The sequence below is a fragment of the Silene latifolia genome, chromosome X (assembly GCF_048544455.1).
Source record: "Silene latifolia isolate original U9 population chromosome X, ASM4854445v1, whole genome shotgun sequence".
Classification (NCBI taxonomy): domain Eukaryota; kingdom Viridiplantae; phylum Streptophyta; class Magnoliopsida; order Caryophyllales; family Caryophyllaceae; genus Silene; species Silene latifolia.
Genome location: NC_133537.1, coordinates 67,845,688 through 67,869,622, shown reverse-complemented (window position 1 = coordinate 67,869,622; position 23,935 = coordinate 67,845,688). Strand labels below are relative to the sequence as shown.

The 23,935-nt window shown below is 43.2% G+C and overlaps 1 non-coding gene across 1 annotated transcript; it reads right to left on the bottom strand.

Annotated features, from left to right (window-relative positions):
- Positions 1-18,905: 18,905 nt before the first annotated feature.
- LOC141624873 (small nucleolar RNA R71) lies at positions 18,906-19,013 on the bottom strand. Its single transcript, XR_012534676.1, has one exon. It is a non-coding gene; the product is annotated as a small nucleolar RNA R71 (small nucleolar RNA).
- Between the last annotated feature and the right edge of the window lie 4,922 nt (positions 19,014-23,935).

Genomic DNA, 23,935 nt, shown 5'->3' with positions numbered 1-23,935 from the left:
AAGATGTCTTGAAGTTAAAATTGAAATTTTGAAAATTCCGTGACAAATCGTCACGTTCGGAATTCAAAAGGAGTTGACTTGAAAATTTGAGCAATTAACTCGTATCGTGAATTAAATTGCGTCGAAATTATGAAATTGGCTCGAAAAATTCAAACTCAAACCGTCAGGAAAGAATTTTTGAAAAGGATTTTGCGAGTATATTTGATTTTTGATTTTTGAGGTCAAGACTCGAATTTGTGAGTGCTTGAATTTTTGAGGAAAATTGATGTCGTGTTATCAATCTTCAATTTTGATTTTTGATGGAAAATTGCGAAAAAGCGAAAATTTTTCGGAATTTCGACTGACATGAAAACGATCCATTGCGGATCGGGGCAAATAGCCCTTCCCCCCTTAAAAAAAAAGAAAGAAAAATTCGTATGTTTAAAGCTGCGTCACGGAAATCGTGTCGGATTTCGTAAAACGCGAAAACAAGGAAAGGTGAGTGTGAGGAAACACAAAATATCCCGAATCATCCCGAAGAGGCGCGAGCTTCACGGCGGGAGGTTTGAGGTGTCAGGAGAAAACACATGTTGAAAGAGACAAGTCAACAGCGGGAATCCTGGGGAAGGCCTAAAGAGGAGCGAGCAGCCTAGCGATGGAAGCCAGCTCTCCCCTGTTTCTGAAAAATGCGCTGATCATTTTGTATAAATAGGGACGTTTGCGCTTCATTGTTTCATCATCCGAAACACAAAAATATCTCTACAAAACCTCTTCTTCTTCCACAAAAATATTTCATGGATGCTTTTGAGAACGCATTGCGACAATGGTGCCGGGATTTGTCGCCTCCCGAAAAGTATCAACTCGCTTGCATGGGAGTTGGTCAATTGTTGGTGCTTCATCAAGTCAAGGTGCAACCTTCATTTCTTGAAGCATGTTCTCGGTTTTGGGATTCGAAACATCATGTTTTCGTTTTCCCGAAGGGTGAAATTTGTCCTCTTGCCGAAGAAGTTGCATGTTGCCATTGGTGGGTGGCCGGGTTGTGTTCCGGTGCTTCCTCCGACTCGGTTGTGCTACAAGGAGAAATTCCGTTCTATGTTGGGCTTGTCAATAAGCCAAATCAACTTTCTTCTTGCTCCACATGGTGTGGATATGTTGGCTCTTATCAACATCTTTTCCAACCGATTAGATGCTAATGTCTCGGAGGTGGCTAGGATAAGGGCTCTTGCATTTTGCCTTGCCCATGTGTACCTCTTTGTTGATGTCTTGAAGAAGGAGGGGCCAAGATGCCATGGTAGCATGACCCTTTTTCATGTGATTGAGCAAATGGAGCATGGTAGAGATCCATCATGGTTGGTGCTTGGAGAGATTATCCAAGCTTTGGACAAGGAAGGCTCTTGCGGAGAAGCTCCCTCTTTCGGATCCCCAAGGATCCTTCAAGTGTGGCTATTGGAGAGGCTAAGGTATGTAGAGCCTCCGGTTGATTCGTCTTCTTATTCCTTCCGTCACCTTACCATGAGGAAGAAATTGTACCCGGATAGTTTCGCTTCCACCGAGGCCTATTGGGCCGCAAGATTGGCGGAGGTGGGTTGTCCTCATATCTGTTGGGTGGTGCCGTGGTGACACTTGAGGTCCTTCACGGGGTTGCCCGCTTCGGGTGCTAGTCCTCGTTCTTTGATGCTGGTGGGTTTGAAGGTTGTTTCCTTCATTTATCCCGAAAGGCTCATGAGGCTAATGGGGCGTCAACAAAAGGTGCCCGCTCAAGATACTTTTGTTCAAGAGAATGTTTTTCGGAACTCCGAGCTTGTGGAGTTCTTCGAAAGATGGTGGGCCACTCGGCCGCTTTGGGAGGTACCAAACCCTGCTGCCACGACATGGGTGACTCCCGCTTATGTCAAGTGGTCACGTGCTCCGTCCTTGGAAGAGAGATCCAAATTTCGTAAGGACGAGGTTGTCGACTTGAAGTACCGAGAGGTTGGGAAGGCCAACCGTGCCTTCTTCGAGGAGTATGTTGATGGAGCTACTCCCGATGTGATGAGACCACCGAAGAGGAGGAGTTCCGGCCCCAAGAACATGGTGGGCCGTGCATTGGCTCGTCTTGGGTCGAATATGGGGTCTTGTGCTAGACCGGAGGCCGTCGCCGTCTTAGATCCGTTTAGGATCCTTTCCGAGGAAGAAGTCCATGCTAGGCGGGCCAACAAGAAGAACAAGGGGAAGATGTACCCTGAAGGAAAAGGCAAGGGTAGAATGGAAGAGTGAAGACCTCCATTACCCACTTTATTATTATGTTGTGTTATTGTTGTGAGTTTTTATTATGTTGTACTAGCTAGTTATTGTGTGTGTTGTGCTAGTTTTATTATGTGAGGTGCGTTAGTTGACACCATAGCTTTGACAAGTTGTAGACTCGTCGAGCTTTATTTGTTGAAATTGTAATCCCTCCCATTATTAATTAAATAAGAGGCTTGCTCGTGTCGAAAATTGTGAACGCTAGTTTGTTCCATCCATTTGGTGAAGGCAATTCAATTTGAATCGTCCTAAACAATTGCACTTATAAAAGTGGTATTTTGTGGAAAGGGAGAAAGGCTCATTTTGTATTTTGTGGAAAAAGGGAATGGTTTTCCCTTCTCTGTTTTTTTTTTTTGGGATGTTTTTGTACGTGGGAATTTTTGTATGGGGATGGTTGTTTTTGATTGTGGGAATGGTTGTATCCCTCTTGTGTAAGAAAGGACTGCCTACGTATTCACTTGAAGAGGTGAAATCAAACCATGATCATAGTTAGAAATGTTTTGTAAATTTGATTGGGTTTTGTGGTTGTATCCCTCATGCATAAGAGGGACTGCCTACGTATCCACCTGAAGAGGTGAAATCAAACCATGCTCGTAGTTCAGGGTTGTTTTGTTTTAGTGCAAATGAACATTGCCTTTGACAGATCAAAGGACATTAGAAACGGGCAAGGTGCCGCAGCTTAGACTCGATAAAACATGCAATTTCAAATCTGAACACGTCGAGGAACTTGACTTGAAGAGGGTTGAGGTCGTTGCTAGTTGTAAAAATAGGCTAGGTCGTTGGTTGCTATGGTTCAAGGGTAGTATTTCTTGAGTTGGTCTAGGTTGGTCGGGTTTTTAAAGTCCTCCCCATCTAGGTCACTCAGTCTCACTGCGCCCCCCGAAAGTATTTTCTAGACCAAGTATGGCTCGGCCCAGTTAGGTTTGAATTTTCCCCTCGGATCGACGGGTAATGGTGCTCGAACTGACTTGAGGACTAAGTCGCCCTCCTGGATGTTTCTGGGTTTGACCTTCTTGTTGAATGCCCGTTGTATACGTCGTTGGTATAGCTGGACGTTGTGCAAGGCATTGAGTCGCCGTTCGTCTAGAAGAGTGTGTTGTTCGTACCTTCGACGGGTCCATTCCGCCTCAGGGACCTGACTCTCCAGTAGGATGCATAGAGATGGGTCCTCTAACTCTACCGGTTGAACCGCCTCCATGTCGTATGCTAGGTAGAAGGGTGTGGCGCCTGTCGGTGTTCGAATGGAGGTTCGGTACCCCCAGAGTGCGAATGGGAGTTTGCTTGGCCAATCGCGGTAGTTGTCTTGAATTTTCTTGATAATGGTGACAAGAGTTTTGTTCGCTGCCTCCACCGCTCCGTTGGTTTGGGGACGGTAGGGGGATGATCGATGTCGTTTGATCTTGTACTTGTCCAGCAAAGCTTGAGTTTCCGCCTGGAAGTGAGAGCCTTGATCGCTGATGATTTCATGGGGTACCCCATATCAGCAGATGATGTTATTTTGAATGAACTTGGCAACTTGTTTGGCGGTCAAGACTGCATATGACTGTGCTTCCACCCATTTGGTGAAATAGTCGATGGCGACAAGGATGAAGCAATGCCCCTTGGTGCCTATCGGTTTGACTTTCCCGTTGATGTCAATGCCCCAGGTTGTGAAAGGCCAGGGTGATGTCATGGTGTATAAAAGGGATGGTGGTATGTGTTGTATGTTGGCGAAGATATGGCAATTGTGGCAATGTTTGACGTAGTTACGGCAATCGGCTTCCATGGTGGTCCAGTAGTAACCTAGCCGCATGATTTTCCGTGTGAGCATCATTGCACTCATGTGAGGGCCACATTCTCTGTCATGAACCTCTCCCATGACTTTTTTGGCTTTGTGATGGTCAATGCAAAGGAGAAGAATTCCTTGGGGTGTTCTTTTGTAGAGTTGATTTTGGTTTATCACGAATTGTGATGCAAGTAAACGGATGGCTCTTTGTCCTCTTTGATCAGAGTTGAGAGGGAATTCATTTTTTGTTTTGTAATTGAGGATAGATTGGTACCAAAGTTCATCATGGCTTTCCTCGTCGTTGATAATGGCACAAATGTGGGCTGGCTCGCTCCTTCTCTCAACACATAGGGGCATTGATGTCATGTCGTCAGGTATGTTGACGAGCGCGGCAAGTTTTGCCAGGGCATCAGCAAATTGATTTTCCTCTCGTGGCAGATGGAAGTAGTCGACTTGGTCGAAGAATTCGGCCTCTTGACTGATCTTCGCTTGGTAGGGAGCTAAGCTGTCAGATCGGATTATCCATGATCCGGACACCTGGTTGATGATGAGTGAGGAATCGTCGTGGACCCTCAGCCTCTTGATGCCAAGTGTGATGGCTGCTTGTAGGCCGATGAGACATGCTTCATATTCAACGGCATTGTTGGTGACGGCAAAGTCCATCTTGACCGAGATCGGAACGTGTTCTCCCTCTGGTGAAATTAGAAGGATTCCTACCCCGAAGCCTCTCAGATTAGATGCACCATCGAAGTATAGGTCCCATGCGTCGGAGTCGGCATAAAGGATGTCTTCGTCAGGAAGTGACCATGTGTCGGTCGTAGGATCCTCGTTGACGGGATTTTCTGCTAGGAAGTCGGCAACTGCTCTTCCCTTGATAACCTTGAGGGGTACAAATTTGAGGTCAAACTCGGACAGCATGAGTGTCCACCTAGACAGCCTTCCGTTTAGTACGGGTTTTTCGAAGATGTATTTGACCGGGTCCATCTTGGAGTAGATGTGGACCGTATAGCTGAGCATGTAATGCCGCAGCTTCTTGGTTGACCATACTAGGGCAAGGCATGTCTTTTCCAGTTGGGTATACCTCATCTCGTACTCAATGAACTTTTTGCTGATGTAGTAGATGGCTTGTTCTTCGTTGCCAACTGTTTGTGCTAGCATTGCTCCCATGGTCGTTTGTGTTGGTAATGATCGGTATAGGGATAGAGGAATCCCTGGTTGAGGTGGCATGAGGACAGGAGGTTTGGATATGATTTCCTTTATCCTGTCAAAGGCCTTCTTACAGTCGTCGTCCCAATCGGTGTGATTGGAGGCGCGAAGCTTTTTGAATATTGGTTCACAAATCATAGTGAGCTCGGCAATGAAGCGGCTGATGTATTGGACCTGACCGAGAAATCCCCGAATCTCCTTCTCGTTCCTAGGCCGAGGCATTTGTTGAAGGGCTTTGATTTTGGTTGGATCAATCTCAATGCCTCTTTTGTCGATGACATGTCCCAAGAGTTTTCCGGAGGTGACCCCCAATGCACACTTCTGAGGATTTAGTCTCATGTTATACTTCCGCAGACGAGCGAAGAATTTCCGGAGGGCATTGATGTGGCCGTCCCGTTCTTTTGATTTGACAATCATGTCATCGACATACACCTCTACCTCCTTGTGCATCATGTCATGTAGGAGAGTGGTAGCGGTTCTTTAATAGGTTGCCCCGGCGTTGATGAGGCCGAAGGGCATGACCGTGTAGCAATATGTACCCCACTGTGTAGTGAACGCAGCCTTGTGCATGTCTTCCTCAGCCATCTTAATCTGCTTGTAACCAGTATAGCCATCCATGAACGATAAGAGAGCATGTTCGGCAGTGTTGTCCACCAGAATGTCAACATGTGGCAAAGGGAAGTCGTCCTTAGGACTCGCCTTGTCCACCCGAATTCTTCTGTCTTTCTTTGGTACGGGCACAATGTTGGACACCCAGTCTGAGTATTCAGACACTTTGATGAAGCCAGCCTTGAACTGTTTATCCACCTCTTCTTTGATTTTTAGGGCCCACTCAGGACGCATCCGGCGTAGCTTCAGTTTCACAGGTTTAGCCCCGGGTTTAATGGGTATCCGGTGCTCGCAATTTCTCTGTCAATCCTGGCATGTCTCTCGTAAGACCAAAGCGAACACGTCCTTGTATTCGTGGAGGAGGTCAATGAACTGTTGTCTTTCCGAGGGGTCCAGGGTTGTCCCTATCCTAAGTTCTTGAGGTGTATTGTCGGTTCCTATGTTAATAGGCTCGGTTTCCTCAATGATGGGGGTTCTGGTTTCCCGCTTGTCAAGTTCTTAGGCTAGGTGAGGTGGGTAGTCACTCAAGTCAAATTCCTCTTAGTCATTCAGAATTGCATTGCAGTTAAAATGAGACGAGTCATAAGCAAACTTAGCGTTCATTAAGTTGACACGAGCGAAAAGCTCGGAAAGGACAGACATCTCGTGGTCGATCGGAGGCGACACAACAGAGGAAGTGGCCCCCGGAATGGAACAGCTCCAGGTTGTCACCTTTCATGAGAGGGGGTGACCCTAGTAGTCCGAGCCTCCGAATCAGCGATGACTTTGTGATAAAACAGTGGGAACGGGACCTTGACTGGGACATCAGGAGCGTTAGGAGCTACGACAGACTCTGACTCCGACTCCGACTCCGACTCAGACTCAGATCCTTCTTCACTTCCGTCCTTGAACATAGGGCCTTCTCCAGTTGTTATCTTGAGAATGCGGCCTTGGCGATCAGTCCACTTGATGGTCTTCCTCCAGCCTTGGGTAACTTTCTCCGGGTCAGTATTGGAGATCAAGGCGGTTGGGTCAAATTGATTGTCCTTCAGGGCGATGTTGATGATGTCCTCATAGTCGAGGTGCTTGATGTTATCTTCCCCAAAGAGGAGTGTGACAGCTTGTCCGTCAAGGCATGGTGACGGCTTGGACTCAGTTGATGCAGCTTCGGCGTTGTCGGGGATAAACTAGCAGTCCTGGAAGACCTCCACTCCCAAGTACCTAGCCCTGGCCACAAAGTCATAGATTGGTTCCGGAAAGCCATGGTAGAGCTCGGATTCTCCCTCGGGGACAAAGTATCTGTTGAGAGTTAGATGGTAGGGACGGAGGATAACTCCGTGCTTCTTGCGTTTTCGGATTAGGAGGTTCATCTCCGGGATATCTTCGTCGGTAGGTTCGTATCCCAGCCCAAAGGGAATATTGGGGACCTTAGCCTATTTCAAGGGAGGCAATGGGCCCTTCAGTGGATTGAGCGGCAAACCCGGGAAATAACCCTGACGCATCATAATACGGTTGACCGTGAGGTTGGTGAACGGGTCACAATTAGAGGGCGCCAATTCATCAGTTATGGCGTTTACGGCTTGGAAACCCCACATTTAGTTGTCATCCTCCTCAATGGCTTGGGAGGCTATCCCCTTTGTCATGACTGCCTTGATCGGGGAAGCGGGAATTGTGATCGTTTTCCCGTTGAAGGGGACCCTGATCTTCTCGTGGAGAGTTGAGGTGACTGCCTTGACGGCGTGAATCTAGGGACGTCCCAGGAGCATGTTGAAGGACGCGTCGATGTCGACCACTTGAAAACTGGTTTGTCTTTCCAGTGCTCCGGTTGTGACGGTCAAAGTGACAAGCCCGCCGACCTTGCGACGAGTGCCGTCGTAGGCGCGTACTCCTTGATTCGTTGGGATCAAGTCAGCTTCCTTGATACCCAGTCTGTGGGCAGTTTTAAGAGGAATGACATTCACCGTGGAGCCGTCATCCACGAGGACCATGGGTACATTTTTCTGGAGGCATTGTACAGTGATATACAGGGCCAGGTTACGATTGGCTCCGAACGGAGGGATGTCCTCGTCGGAGAAGACGACCGGGTTGCTCAGATCAAGGGCGTCCCTCGTCATGTGCGCCACTATTTCTTCTGGGGAAGAGGTGGAAGGCACGGCTAATTTTCCCAAGGCCTGTCGATGCTCAAAAGACGTTGCGATCAGTTGCCAAATTGAGATTTCGGCTTTTGCTTTCTAGAGCTGTTTCAGGATTGAGTTTTCGGGGGCCTTTGGTTGAGTGTCCACCTCTGGGATGATTTGGTCATTAGTTGTTGGAACGGCCGTTGGATTGTTCGGATTCTGATAGGGACGTCCGGACCGGGTGAGATGTCCGGTTTCTTCCGCCCGTCTCTCCTTCACTGGAATGATATAGACATCCTCAACATCATCTCTTCATATGCCGTTAATTTCGGAGTCTTGAGGATACCTTGGAGGGGTATTCCTCGGTGGGTAGTTCTTGTGGGGAATATTTTTGTGAGGATGGTTTTTGTGGGGGTGATTTTTGTGGGGGTAGTTATTTTGAGGGTAGTTATTTTGAGGGTGATTTTCGTGAGGTCTATGCCAGAATGGTCGCGGGAACAATCCATCCTGGGGTGGGTAGTTTTGAATGCTTGGGGAATTCTCCCTTGGGCGCGGTGGCGGTGGATTGAAAATGAGTCGACGATAGGCGTCGTCGAGTCGGGTGATTCTCTCAGAGAGGCTGGCTATGGCCTCCTCAACTTGTTGAAACATAGTGAGCATAGTGGCAGCACTAAACACAAACACTCCGTCTGAAGGATCCTTTTCCAAAGCATTCACCTCGTCGTCAATTGGCAGGATGAGGTGAGAGGAGTCTAGGGTCGGCTCATCGTCAGAGATGGCGTGGATTCCCAAAGGATTCGTCTTGTTATTTGGCTTAATTGGTGGGGGTAATGGCAAATCTCCCTTCTCAATCATGTCTTGAATGAGGTGTTTGAGCTTGAAGCAAGTTTCGGTATCGTGCCCTTTCCCTCGATGATACTGACAGTAGGCGTTGGGGTTCCAGAACCGGGACTTCTTGGCATCGGTCGGATCCGGGGTGGGTCCGATCGGTTGTAACTTCCCTTGGTCCATGAGCCTTTTCAGGGCACTTGCATAAGTCGACCCTATGTTGGTGAACACTCTCTGGGGGCGCTCGGTTTTCTTAGCAGATGGTTCGACGAGGTTGACCTCATCCATCTTGTTTGTCTGGCCGTAAGGGCGAGATCCGGTTGAGGTGGATCCTTGGTAACCTCTGCCAGTGGTCTTGGCTAAGACACCCTTTCGGAGGTCGTCCTCAATACGTGTCCCAAGAATCTGCAGATATTGGAAGGTCTTGATGTTCTGATATCTCAGTAGGTTGGCATAAACTGGGCAGAGATTGTTGACAAACTTTTCTACCAAAGTTGATTCACTCGGCTTACTGACCAATTGAGTACTCGCCCTCCTCCAACGGGTTAGGAACTCAGTGAACCTTCGGTTGTTCTCAAGATGGATATTGTTACCCCGGGCTAGGAGCTGTTCTTCTAAGAGCTTTAGCCTCTTTTCAGTTTCAGTCAGAGGTGGGGTATTGTGTTCCCCGGTTTCTTTGTTCTCCAGGGCGTCGATACGGATCTCGACGCGATCCAGGGTGACCTTAAGAGTGGTAAGCAGGCTGGCTAGTTGATCAGTGGTGACATCTCTATTGTTGTCATTGTTGTTGGACGAAGCTGAAGACGGGGCCATGGCTCTGAGGCAGAAAAACGGCTCACATTACAACTCAATCCGACACGGTTCCAAGACTGAACGCAGACAGCATAAAGGACGGGACAAAGATCAGACTCAACAAGACGAGGGTGACCGTGTGTGGTCCCTCAGTGCTGACTCGATATATGACGTGACAGTGTTTGACCGAACTTTTTACACGAGTCCAACATGACGGCGTGACGCCGTTGGACGGGTCTTGTGGTGAGACGACTCATAAGTAAAGACCCATAAGTACATTTGCTTTGACTCGATAGACACGAGGCGAAATTGGAATGGTGGACTGAATTTTTCGAAAATAGAAATTTTCAAAAAGATTCATTTGTCGCTTTAATGGGCGGCTTCCGAAGATAGAAATCTCCGCAAGTCGATCAGTTGAAAGGGTTGTCTTAAGTTTATTTTCAAAAGACGGTTTGAGCTTGAATTGGCTCGGAAAACAGTGCATTGTTTCCCAAGACGGTTTTTGAAATTCAAAATTGTATGTTTTGAAAATCGAGTTTGAAAATGTTTGAAGAAGTCTCGGGGACGGTGTATGATCCTCGGGATCCCGAAAGCGTCTCGAGAAAAGGGTGTGTGCTTTTCTCGGGTTTTGAAAGAGCCATTGTCGGCGCGAAACGGGTTATAATCCGTGTCTAGACGTGGCGATTATAACAGCGTAAAAAGGTGATTTGAAATGGTTATACAAAACCGGGTTTGAAAATCGTCATTCCGACGGCCTAGAAAGGCGTTTTTGAAATGGTTATAAAAACCGGGTTTGAAAATCTACATTATGACGGCCTAGAAAGGCGTGTTTGAAATGGTTATACAAAACCGGGTTTGAAAACCGTCATTACGACGGCCTAGAAAGGCGTGCAACGGTCGGCGAAAGACCGAGGTTTAAAATGGCCATTATAACGGCGCAAAAAGGGTGATTTTGAAAGTTTGAAAATGACACGGAAGGACTTATGATCAAGTAGCACATAAGCACTCGCAGTTCATTATATTATGCATTATGCTGACTCGGGTTTTGGCTTGAAAGGGTGGGTTACACACCAAGCGATTAAACCCCGATTTGCGAGAGGGATACCAATCCAAACAAAATGTGTAAGGAGAGTGCCCTAGCCTCGTGCTCGAAAGTGATGAAAGCTCTTTGACGAAAAAGAAATGTGTAACGTCAATGGTATACTTGACTCAATCGGGATTCGAAACGTGGGGATGAAAAAAACTCACTCCGACGAGACGAGCCAATTGGTCAAAAAAGGTTAGGTTGTGGGCCCGGACAAGGAACCCGACCGTGACCGTAATATCAATTAATGCTTTCCAACCAAGACCTCGTTCGAGTCTCACCATCTAGGGATCACAAAGACGTAAGTGTCCTAGTTTTCCCCAGCGGAGTCGCATATCTGTGGACAGGGCCCACCTGCAAGCCCACTTCGATCTCTGGACGTACAACGGTCTTTTTGAAAGCCACGCTCGGCGGCGTAAAAATGCTTTCGACCGGATCGTTTTAGATCGGTCGGTTTCATCTCGGTGAAGGTCTCGAAACGATTAGAGATGTTCGAAGTCGCCACCAAGCATTTATGGGATGCCTGGAACCCGTTCGAAATCCACTTTATACCTCGGTCAAATCGAAGCACATAGCAACGTTTGACATAGGTACTAAAGATAAGGAAATCGTCCCTCTTTAGCATCCTATCTCTAGAATGATTCTCGTACGCCCCGGATAAGGTCGTCCACTATCCAAAGTTTCTGAGTAAGAGGTGAAGGTACGTATTGGGAAGCCCTTTAATCAGACACCCAATCCTGCCCGCGTTAGCGGCCTTTACTGATCGATCTTGGTTGGTTGAATACAAAAGTTGATAAAACGGTTTAAATGCATGAATGCGCATCCAATAATTTAAACCTAACATGTGAGAGCTTTCTAAGTCGGTTAATTTAATCCAAGTATCAGGTATAAGATGTCGAGTTGGATTAATGATTGATTTGCATGCAAGACGGAAATTAAACATCCATTTACCGTATTAGGTTTAGGGTGCATAACATGATCCATTTGTCTTAGTAAGGCATTTTGCAAATATGGTTTTAGATAATCAAGTAGTCATCTTATCCGTCCTATATCCGGGCTAACCGGAGTCGGGAACGCCCTAGACTAATGCTGGAAGGGAATAGACCCTGTATCAGGTGGCTATATGAGGCGCGAGCCAGCCGGCGATACAAAGGGTCTCCCTCTGGTTTTGAAAATGAGAAATGGGGGGCCTGTTTAGTCGCGGGTTAGCCCATGGTTTATGTGCCGTGTTCTGACCTTTTTGAAAACGTTATAAAACGTGTTGAAAATGGGTATTTGAACCCGGTTTGATTTGAAGGGGTCGTTTAGACCGCATTCGTTGATTTGAAGAACTAGACTCGAATAATCATCATTATTTTGATAATTTTCGGTGTCGGGTTCGATTTGACAAACTTGACATGAATAGTTTTGAAATTAATTATGGACTAATTGTCTTAAGTCCATTTGAATGTGATTAGTCGATACTCATCATCGTACCCGGGTTAAAATCCGGCATGGTATGTAGAACCAAGGATGACTTTGTGTTGGTGACTAATATGTTTCTTTGAAAATGTAAAGAAATGAAATAAAAGGTTTTAAAATACCTTTTAAATGTCATTAACCAAATATTATCACCGAAACACGGATTTGACCGTCATGGTATGAGGAACCAAGGGTGAAAAATGTTTTATGGTTAAAACAAGTGAAATAAAATAAAAAGGGTTCGAAAATACTTGAAATGGCGAAAACCGATTACAAATATGAAGATGGATTAAAGGGAAATGACGAGAACAAACACGGTTGATCTCTGGTCTGAACACCCCATTTAGGCGCGGGCAAGTTGGTGACCTAAGGGGCTTCTGCCTCAGACCAAAAATCAGTTTTGGCTCGTTTATTCCATGTTTTGGTTCATGTTATGCATGTTTTAGCATGTTGTAGTCATGAAACAAATGAAAACATAATAAAAGAGGATTTTTACATCCTCATACTTACATGATTGGTTATGGCGAGTGACCGACGTAAGTGTAACAACTCGTTTGATCGGAAAAAACTCGGTTTAAAACCGTTTTGGTAAGTAAAAAGAGTGTTTTAAATGTTTAGTGATGGTGTAGTGGTCCAAATGGTCGGTCAAGTAATTTAATGCACGATGACGGTACCAAATAATGTGTAAGGCTCGTGTTTACGATCAGTAGGTCGTAAATACGCGTCGGGTTGTGACTTAAGAAGTCGAGTCGAGAATTTTAAGGGAGAAAAGAGGGGGCGGACACTCGCGTAACTCTCAAATGGGTGGCATTTGAGGGGTATTTATAGGAGAATGAGTGGTTGTGTGAGTTTTGAGCGACGTGGCCACTTGGGCTGCTCCAAGAGGCGCGAGCCACGTCGCGGTTCTTCGAGTTGTGTTGTCACTTTCACAACAAACGCAATCATGATTTGTTCTTTCTTAGGTTTTGTAGTCACATGTTTGGTACTTGACCAACATGAATCCGGGAAAACTTAAGGTAGAAGGTTTGAAATGTTTTGTTTTTGGTGGTTGACTCGGTTTGACTCGTTGTTGGAGTCGGGATTTGAATTTTTGAGTCGGTTTTTGGTCCGGTGTCGGTTTTGACTCTAGTTAGTGTCATTGCGACCCCGTCGTCGTGCATTAAACACTCCAGGTATTTTTGAAATGTTTTGAAATGTTTTATTTTCGGGATCGTTTTAAGTTTTCCGACGTAAAGTTGTACAAACTGTCGATCAAACGACGCGATTCCAAAACATGTTGTAGTCCGATAATCATCGGGTGTTTGTTGGAGTCTCAGCAGATACTAGGTATCTACAAGACTATATGAATTGCACGCATCACTTACCATTTCAACAATGTAAGTATTCCGTCCTTCCTCTTATTTTTCCCCAAATCGATTTTGTTAGATCTACACTAGTTTACTCAAGTTTTGTCAACTAATTGCATGCTTTTGTTTAATTCATGATTGTAATAGACCTTCTACATCATTATTGCAGACAAAAATCATATCTTTTATGTTGAAATATTACCCTCCATTGATGAACTCGAAAACTTGGTGTTCTTGAGTCAATAATTGGATTATGTGCTTGTTGTTGGGATTAATTGAACAACAAAGGCCTAACCTTTACTGTTATTGTTGGATCTTGTTTATATGTGAAAAATTTTGTCTTAAATTTTTGAAATATAGGATGTTTATGCCCAAATTTTGATTTTTTATGTATAAAACATGGTTTAATTGTGCTGTAAGACTACGTTCTTTGTTGATAAAGCTATGCATCACATTGTCTTAAAACGGAAATTTCGTCTCAAAATCTTGACCAATAATTCAAAATTCACTATGTATATGACCAAAATTTGATTTTTACATCTTAAACATGGTTTAATGACATTATAAGGCTATAATTTTGTGAGTAATTCTACAACATGGCATAAGTTAAAAACTTCCGTCTTAAAAGTTTGACCAAGTTCTCAACAATTCATGTACTAGTAATGTGAAATTCGAACTTTAAACTTGAATCTTGAAGTAATCCTGTTACCGAACTTTAACCCTTGATTGATAGAGTAACATGTTGTCTTAAATGGGCAAATTATTTCCAAATTTCCACCGATTTTTTTTTCCTGGAAGTATAGGCTAAGTGTATGAAATGTTCGGTTCTATGCTCTATATTTGGTTTAGTTGTGTCAAAAACTTGATCTTTTTGCCTATCATTATCCCTAATTGAAATTTAATTATTGTATAATTTCACGAGAATTTCAAATTCCGGAAAAATTTACAACATGAGAAGTTTTAGCTTGATTGAAATGCAAAGGGAACTATGCTAAAATTTCCTCTAAATTGCTATTTATCAATTAAAAGTGTTGGGGAGAATTTTCATTCATTTCCAAAGTTGGTTGTGATTCTTACCTTTTATATTCTATATCGTGTTGCGTGATTTCATTTTGTTGCATGTTGAGGAACACGAGAAGCACCCGTGGAAGGAACAACCGCCAATCCGAACCCGAACCGGAGGCACCACCCGCCATTACCCTTCCGGGGTATCCGGGAATAGAGTTTATGAGAGTGAACCTCACAAAAATGCCTTCCTAGCCTATGTCCAAAGACGTATGAATGCTATTAGGTGTGTGTCGGAGAGTGCCTTGGAAACTTTGGAAATAGAGGAGAAAGTACATGACATTTTTAGGGTACTTGGAATGAAGGGGTTATACAACTTGGCGAAGATAAGCTACCGCAACCTCACCCTTGAATTCTTAAGCTCTTTTGCCTACAATAAGAAAGACCCTTTAGCGAGTTTCCGACTCAAAAACACCTCCTTCAACCTATCTAGTGATGTCTTTGCGGAACGTTTAGGTGTAGGGAAGAGGATTGAATTAACCTACGACAAGGTGGGAAAGGATATAAAAGCCAATAAGTACATTGACCTTTATACGGGTAGCCAAGATACCGAGATGAATGCCATGAAGATAAATGATGTGGAACACCCCATCTTGAAAATTTTCCTCCGCCTCTTGACCAACATCCTTTATGGAAGGAGAGATCTTAGCAAGCTTAACTCCACGGAAGTGCTGCTTTTGAGCTCCTACCTCAACCTATACTATGAAAGATGCTTCTACTTTAGCCCCGTGACCATGGTGAGTCTAGCATTTGAGAGGATGACCAAATCCGACAAGTGCTCTTTTTATTGCGGTGCCCTAGTGACTAGTTTGGCAAAGAGCCTATTGGGTTATGAACCGGGAGAGATTAGTAGGCCTATGAGTGTGAAGTTGTCGTACTTTGACATCTCTTATATGAAGAACATGTTCTGGCTTGCGGGTAGGAAGGACAAGAATGGCTACTCATGGAAAGTGAACACGAACTTGTACATGAGACTTCCTACGCCGGGGAGATTGCCTGAAACCTCTCACCTACCCGATATGATACCACCTCATCCTCCAGCCCAAACTTATCTCATTCCGGTTGAACTTACCTATAGTCTTAGTGATAAAGAAGTAGAACGGGCTCGTACACTGACACTAACCCATGAGCTCCCTTATCACTCGATGTATGATCCATCACCCTCATACATGCCCATGCCTTCACCGTCCCACGAACTCCCTAGGCATTCAACATATACCTTGTCATCTTCATACATGCCCATGCCTTCACCCCTCCGTGACCTTCCTAAGCATTTTATGCACATGCCATCGTATACCGGGGGATATACCCAACCTCAACCAACCTATGACTACAACTATCATATGTCGGACCTTATCAATCGGGTGAACACCGACCTAGTTCTAAGGGACGCGCATGCATGGACCTATAACCAAGGTGTGCGATACACACATCGTCCTACCTATTGGTCCGGGGATGGGAATACTTCACGTGTCTTCAAAGCTTATGATATCCAACCATCGGATTGGGGTACTAGAATCCCTCACAATAATGGTCACTTGCTGGGTCCGTGGGCAGGAGCCCACTATGTCATCGGGAATTTCTTTGGTGACACTTATCAAGGAGGTGGAAGCGGTCCTTACCAATGAAGTGGAAGCGAAGGAGGAGTGTCGGGTATGGCATCGGGGCCTATGGGTCATGATGGCGCCTATACTATGGTGGTGATTTAGGATGCGGGAAAGGACACCTCGGGAGAGACAATGAGCGAGGAATGTAGCACCCAAAGAGAGGAATCACCGGTGAACAAAGAAGGAGCCTTGGTCCAGTGGGCAAAAAGACTTGGTAAGAGGAGGAAGTCCTCCAATTAGATTTGGTTATTTTGAATCTGACTAGCTTAAAATTTTCCTCGAATGAGACTTGAACATTTTATTTCATGATATATAATCTTGGCCATAAGGCCAAAATGTGTTTGCTTTTGAGATAGGCAATGGTGTGGTAGTCGTCATTGGAGTTATTTGCATTTATATGATGAACTAGGTGGAAATTGGAGGCCATTTCCTTAAGTTTGAGGCTATATAGTACTACTCGGCCGAGTGCTCCATCCACTCGACCAAGTGCCCCCTTCCTCGACTGATAAGTGCATATTTTATATACTTTCATCCCCTATATTAGCTCCATTTTATTTGTCATTTAGCACTTATCATAGTGTTTTGAGCTAATATTTGTTATTCTAGTGCATTTGTTTGTCTCCACATGTTTTGTAGGATACTTAAGCTTTTTGGAGCTAAAATACTACAAGATGAGCTACTAGAGTGCAATGGCTAAGCAAGACCAAATATTGGGCTATCATGGAGTGTTTGCATGGGTTTTTCATGAAGAAGTTGATGGACTAATGTGTGCAATACAATTGTTGTCAACAAACCAAAGTCAAGCCCAACTTCAAGTCCAAGTCAAGATGGAAAAGATAGGATTCCAAGCTACCTAGGATGCCAAGAATTAAGGTCTTAACCGGGTGATTAATCGCACAATTAATCACCAACATAGGATTCTCCAAGCAATTAAGAGGAGAATTAAGGCAAAGGAGCTGAAAACACACGACCCCGATCGGGGTGGGGTGGCCCCGATCGGGGTTGCATGCCTCTTGGCTTTTACGTTATGCTCTCCTCTCCTATAAATAGGAGAGGTGTTCCAAAGCTTTTGGCATCCAATCTTTACGTCTCATTTTCACTTCACAATAGCCTTAAGCTTTATATTTCTCTCATTAGTCTTCTCATTTTAGTTTACAAGTTGTTAAGCTTTCTTTAGTTTAATCTTTCAACATTTGGTGCTCAAGTTATTATTCAAGCATTTTGTTATTCAAGCATTTGGTTATTATACATTTCTCCTTTACAAGTTCTTCCCTATTGAGGTATTCTTATTTCTAGTTTGCAAATTTACATTTCTATCTTAGCTTACACATAGTTTATAATTAAAGTACTTAATTTAGATTACATTAGCATTATTTCTTATACATGTTATATCATCTAGTTCTTATAAATCATTTAATCATGTTTATCATTTCTCTTAATATAACTTACAATTTACACTTTAACATGAGTAGCTAAATCTCTTAGTCTAAGGGCTAGGGGAGCCATGCATAAATCAAATATATAACATGATAAGATAGGTGAAAAATAATATTGTCTAAATTGCTTCTATCACATGCTTGTGCCACAATGTTTAATCTTTGTTTAGGGCCCTATTCATTTGATTAAGTTTGTTTATTCATTCTATAAGTCGAGAGGAACGGAATTGAATTAGACTAAGCATGTGTAGTAGGACGACCTAGTCATGGGCGAGAGTTTCTCTAGGACCCGGTCTATGGTTGATGCTAATATCGTAAGATGGGTATCTTTAAGCCTAAGCAATTGACAATGTTATTAGTACCAAGTTTATCATGATTATATGTTTACCTTTGCATGCGTGACCCGAACCCCTTAGACTCCCTTTTATTATATAATTTACATCATAAATTCTTATTAATCATCAAACAACCAAACCAAACCAAATCGTAATCGACCTTGATAAAAATCTACCCATAGCAATTCACGAAGTAATTCCCGTTTGCTTGTGTTCGACCCCTATTGATACATTAACTTGTTGTTTAGGGAATTTATCTTTGCATAGGTACGCGATAAGCCTATCAAATTTTGGCGCCGTTGCCGGGGAAACGGTTTTATTGCTTTTTGAATTGTCGATTTTTATCTTGTTTTTTGTTGTCTTGAGGAACACTTGTTCCTTGAGACCGTTACTTATCATTTTCCTAGAAATTGTTGTCTTATGCCCAGGTCCTCTCGTAGTGGAGAATTGCTTTCACCGGATTCCGAGCCCGAGAAAACCTTTAGGAGAAGACGACGATTTTGGAGGGAAGTGAAAGAAGCCACTTCTCCCGTACAAGTTGAAAGTGCTAGAAAGTCTTACTTAGACGATCTAGAAGCCCTTGAAGAGGAGGAGGTTTCTTGTTCATCATCTCCACCACCATCACCATCTACTATTAAAAAGATGGTGAGACTTTCCGATCACTCAAAGCCCACCGCGGCCATGCTTCCGGCCGGAATCACAACCACTCAAATCACCGCGCCGGACTTCGAGATAAAACCGGCTTTTATTAGCCTTGTGGAGAGAAAGCAATTTGGAGGAAGTCCTTTGGAAGATCCCAATTTGCATGTGCAAAAATTTTGTGACTATTGCTCCATGATCCGTCAAACGGGCGTCACCCAAGCCCAAATAAGGGAAATACTTTTCCCTTTCTCTTTGAAGGACAAGGCCAAGCTTTGGATCAATAGCCTTGACCGCACCGCCATGGGAATCACCAATTGGGAGACATTGGCTCTTGCTTTTTATCAAAAGTTTTTTCCACCGGAGAAAACTCAAACTTTAAGGAGCCAAATTACCGGATTCCGTCAACAAGCTCTTGAGCGCTTATACGAAGCTTGGGAGAGGTACAAAGAGCTTCAAAGGCAATGCCCACATCATGGGCTAGATGATTGGTTTCTAGCAATAACATTCTACAATGGATGTTGTGCCGAGTCCCGAAGGATTCTTGATTCCGCCAACAATGGGCGGTTTGATCAAATTGACACCGATCTTGCTCATTCCACGATCGAATCTATGGCGATCCTTGATGCCCAATATGTCAATTCCCGAGTTGTGCCACCTAAAGGTAAAGAAGAATCCTCTAACAACTCCGTTTTGCTAGCTCAAATTGCCTTGCTCCAACAACAATTGGCGGAGAGAGATGCTAAGGATTCCCTTCAACAACTCAATGTTGTGTCTTCAACGAGCCAAATCATTGTTTGTGATGGTTGCGGGGGTGCGGGTCATTATGCCGCTCATTGCCGAGCTCCTATGGAAGAGGTAAATGCTTTTCAAGCTCTAAGACAAAGTTCATATCCACCGGGTACATTTTCCAACACATATAACCCTAATTCAAAATTTCATCCGAACTTGTCTTACAATAGCAACAATGTGCTTAATCCACAACCTCCACCACAACAAAATGCCTATGTTCCTCAACAACAAAAGTATATCCCTCCACCGGGTTATCAAAATCAATAAAGGCCCCCACAAAACAATTACCAACAAAATCCACCACAAAATGGCCAACAAAACAATCAAGGAGTTGGTAAGCTTGAGGGCATGATAATCCAAATGCAAAGGGAATTATTGGCTCAAATTCAAAAGAACGATCAAGCTCATAGTGTCGCGGTCAAGATGTTGGAACAACAAGTGGCTCAACTAGCCGCTTCTAATTCTCAAAGGAAGAATGGTCAACTACCTCCCCAAGGTGAGCAACCACATGAAACCGCTAATTCTATTTCCTTGAGAAGTGGTTCAAGCTATGATGGGTCATCCATGACTTTGGATGAAGAGGTGGTTGTTAAAAAGGCTAAGCTTGGGGGAAATGACAAAAAGAAGGCTAGTGAAGAGCCTATTGTTAAAGATCGTGTGCCATTTCCTCATCGATTGTTGATGCTAAAGAGGAAGAGCAAGCTTGATGCCAAAGATGTTGGGTCTCCTATGCCAAAAGAAAGTGAGGAGGTGTTTATTGAAGAAATCTCTCCTAATGCTAAGGAGAGTGATGTCATTTCAAAGAAAGTGGATGCTCCCAAGGAGAATGAGAAAGATATAGTGAAAGATGTGGAGGATGCTCCTCCCAAAGAAGTTGTTCAAGTACCATTTCCCCATCATCTAGCAAAGCACAAGGAGGAAGGTAAGTTTGCTAAATTTTTGGAAGTTTGTAAGAATTTGCAAGTCACCGTCCCGTTTATGGAATTGATTACCCAAGTCCCTTCTTATGCAAAGTTTATGAAGGAAATCCTCTCAAAGAAGCGATCCTTCAATGAGGTTGAGACCATTGCTTTCACTGAAGAGTGTAGTGCACTCTTACAAAACAAGTCTCCCCCGAAACTTAAGGACCCCGGTAGCTATTCTATTCCTTGCACTATAGGCACATATACCATTGATAAGGCCCTTTGCGACCTAGGTGCTAGTGTGAGTGTCATGCCTTACTCTCTTTATGAAAAACTTAACATCGGTGCTTTAAAATGCACAAGTACAACATTGCAAATGGTGGACCGTTCTTTAAAACGACCCTTAGGTGTCTTAGAAGATGTACCCGTCAAAGTTGGCAAGTTTTTCATACCCGTTGACTTCCTCATACTTGACATGGCCGAGGATTCACAAACCCCAATTATATTGGGTAGGCCATTTTTACGCACCGCGGGTGCGTTAATTGATATGAAAAATGGGAAGTTGACGTTGGAAGTAGGTGATGACCGGGTTTCTTTTAGCAAAAACAACACCATTAGAAGCCCAATGTTACAAGAGTCTTGTTATTTATTTAGCACTGTGGACTCTTCTTATGCCTCTACTACGCTTGGATCCTCACTAACGGATCCGTTGGAGGATGATATGGGTGTTGTTTGCTTTGTAGGTGATGATGCTAAGGACGCTATTGCTAAAAGTAGAAAAAGGAAGAAAGGGAAATTTTATTTGAAGAATTTCAAATGGTTGAGAAATGCAAAGATAGCTATGAAATGGAGCTTGGTTGGTGGCAAGCTCAATGACAAAACTTGAATCAAATAGCTTCTTACGTCGTGCGGGATGTTAAACCAGCGCTTCTTGGGAGGCAACCCAAGCTTTTTATTTGTTTTCATTTATTTTCTGCAATTTATTGTTTTTCGTAGATTAGAAATAAAATACTCGACTTGACGATGTTTCTTTTTGTGTTTTATAGGTGAAAAATGAAGGGAGAAGAATTAGAAGTAAATATGGCACGCTTCCCCATGCAACAACCCCGTTCGGGGATGTGGTTTTCGAAAAAGAGAAGGAAATTACATCAACGCGGAAAAGAGGCAAAACCTGAAAAGGAGGTCAACCCCGATCGGGGTTGGTGGCCCCGATCGGGGTCGTGGTTCTTTGATATTTTGGCCTTTCTTTCTTATGCGGGTAAAGAGTGAATCGTTTTATCATTCTTATATAAACCCGATGGTACCTCCATTCTCTTTCTCTACCATTTTTCTTCACTATTTTTCACTTTGGTCACAAAGAAATATCTGCATCTCCCCCGAATTCATGCTAGCTTGGGGGAGATTAGCAAATCGAGTAAGTTTTTTAATTGCTTTGCATTTTAGTTTAGATCTTGCATCCCATTAAACATAACCTCTAGTCCTTCTTATTTTGTGCTTTGAGCCATTTTTATGGTTTAATTGGGTGATTTGGATAGTTGGCACATTGAGGACAATGTGATGTTTAGCTTGGGGGAAGATATTGCATTTTCATATAGCATAGTTTGCATGTAGTGTAGAAATTTTGAAAATTTTTGAGAGAAATTTTTGCTTTGTGCTTGCTTGTAACCTACTTTCCTCTTTGCTTATCCTAATATTGGCTTATTGCTAATAATTTATTCTTTCATGTTGGGATATTAGCTACATGGGGATGTCTTGACATAGTAGGTGGGAGATGGAGAATGAACCGAATAGGCTTGATCTTGACTTGCGGCAAGCTACAAATTGGTAAGGTAGAGCCTCTTTTGACCGATGCATCCATATCCAGTCTCTCTTAGGTGAGTGTAGGTGTCTCCTTATAATGTGTGTTTCATCAAAACGAACAAGTATGGTTCTCATTTCATCTCTTGGTAAGCATGCTTTCATTTGTTTTAGCATTTTGGAGCCATTCACATGAATATAATTGCCTTCTTGACCCCTTCACAAACAATTTTCCCTAGCTACATTATAACTTGCCTACCTTGTTGAGCTAGTAGCTTGATTGGTCTTGTTTGGGTGCTCAATTGGGATTTGTTTCAAAATTGAATATCATGTGAGCTTGGTCTTAATGCTCAAGAGATAAAAAAGAGGAAAATGAAAAAAAAAAAGATGAAAGAAAAAAATTGAAAAATGATGAAAAATGATGAAAATGAAAAGAAAGAAAGAAATGAAAACCATGAATGAATGAGAAAAATCATGAAAAAAAGAAGTATGCATTGAAAAGAAAAAAAAAAAGAGAAGAAGAAAAGATGTGAGAAATTCTCAAGCATTATCCCTATATTTTGGAGGATTTTCTCATGATTTGAATTGCAAAATTGGGTTGGAATTGGGATTGAGCACCTTTACAATTTGGTAGTTGCTAGCTTGACTTAGCTCCACATTACCATAATTCATTTGTTCCCCCTTCTTACCCATCACATATTGCCTTCTTCCTACTCATTTGGCTTCTTTATCATGCTTACATTTGCTTGTTTTGGCATACTATATTTGACATGTTTACCATATTAGATTGCGGGCACATTATCATAAGTCGAGGATAGTTGAGTGTTTATTTACAAAATTTGTCCCTACACATATAAAAGAGTTTGAGTGTCCCGTGAGAGTCCATAAGTCGAAAGATCATGCAAGAGCTTAAAGGTTCATTCAAAGTTTTCTATGCTACGCCGTCGTGTAAATCTCATCCATGTCTTGCTTTATCCCTTGCCCATGTTGTTTCGGGTTTTTAACTCATTATGCTTAGCTTGTTGGGATATTGCAATTGATGGGATTTGGTTTCTTGCTTGGGGATAAGCAAGGGTTTAGCTTGGGGGAGTTTGATAAGTGCATATTTTATATACTTTCATCCCCTATATTAGCTCCATTTTATTTGTCATTTAGCACTTATCATAGTGTTTTGAGCTAATATTTTTTTATTCTAGTGCATTTGTTTGTCTCCACATGTTTTGTAGGATACTTAAACTTTTTGGAGCTAAAATACTACAAGATGAGCTACTAGAGTGCAATGGCTAAGCAAGACCAAATATTAGGCTATCATGGAGTGTTTGCATGGGTTTTTCATGAAGAAGTTGATGGACTAATGTGTGCAATACAATTGTTGTCAACAAACCAAAGTCAAGCCCAACTTCAAGTCCAAGTCAAGATGGAAAAGATAGGATTCCAAGCTACCTAGGATGCCAAGAATTAAGGTCTTAACCGGGTGATTAACCGCACAATTAATCATCAACATAGGATTCTTCAAGCAATTAAGAGGATAATTAAGGCAAAGGAGCTGGAAACACACGACCCCGATCGGGGTGGGGTGGCCCCGATCGGGGTTGCATGCCTCTTGGCTTTTACGTTATGCTCTCCTCTCCTATAAATAGGAGAGGTGTTCCAAAGCTTTTGGCATCCAATCTTTACGTCTTATTTTCACTTCACAATAGCCTTAAGCTTTATATTTCTCTCATTAGTCTTCTCATTTTAGTTTACAAGTTGTTAAGCTTTCTTTAGTTTAATCTTTCAACATTTGGTACTCAAGTTATTATTCAAGCATTTTGTTATTCAAGCATTTGGTTATTATACATTTCTCCTTTACAAGTTCTTCCCTATTGAGGTATTCTTATTTCCAGTTTGCAAATTTACATTTCTATCTTAGC